Raw genomic sequence first — 753 nt, forward strand, 5'->3', positions numbered from 1 at the left:
GGGGTATCCATGGGGGTATCCATAGGGGGGTCTATAGGGGGTGTGTCTATAGGGGGTGTCCATAGGGATGTCCATAGGGGTGTCTATGGGGGTGTCCATAGGGTGTGGGTGCCGCAGGGGGGGAGGTGCAGCAGGGTGTCCATAGGGTGTCCATAGGGTGTCTATAGGGTGTCTATAGGGTGTCTATAGGGTCCATGGGGTGTCTATAGGTGCGGGTGTGGTGGGGGCGGAGGCGCAGCAGGGTGTCCATAGGGTCTATAGGGTGTCTATAGGGTGTCTATAGGGTGTCTATAGGGTCCATGGGGTATCTATAGGTGCGGGTGCGGCGGGGGCGGAGGCGCAGCAGGGTGTCTATAGGGTCTATAGGGTCTCTATAGTGTCCATAGGGTGTCTATAGGGTCCATATGGTGCCTATAGGGTCTCTACAGGGTGTCTATAGAGTCTCTATAGGGTCCATAGGGTCTCTATAGGGTCCATAGGGTCCATAGGGTGTCCATAGGGTCTCTATAGTGTCCATAGGGTGTCCATAGGGTGTCTATAGTGTCCATAGGGTGTCTATAGGGTCTCTATAGGGTCTCTATAGTGTCCATAGTGTCTCTATAGGGTGTCCATAGGGTGTCTATAGGGTCCATAGGGTGTCCATAGGTGCAGGGGCAGAGGCGCAGCGGGAGGAGGCGCTGCTGGAGCTGCTGGAGGCGCTGGAGGCGCTGGGGGAGAAACGGGGCCTCCTGGAGCGGCTGCTCAGAGAGGTGG

The sequence above is a fragment of the Calidris pugnax genome, unplaced genomic scaffold, assembly GCF_001431845.1.
Source record: "Calidris pugnax isolate Ruff unplaced genomic scaffold, ASM143184v1 scaffold249, whole genome shotgun sequence".
NCBI classification, from domain to species: Eukaryota; Metazoa; Chordata; class Aves; order Charadriiformes; family Scolopacidae; genus Calidris; species Calidris pugnax.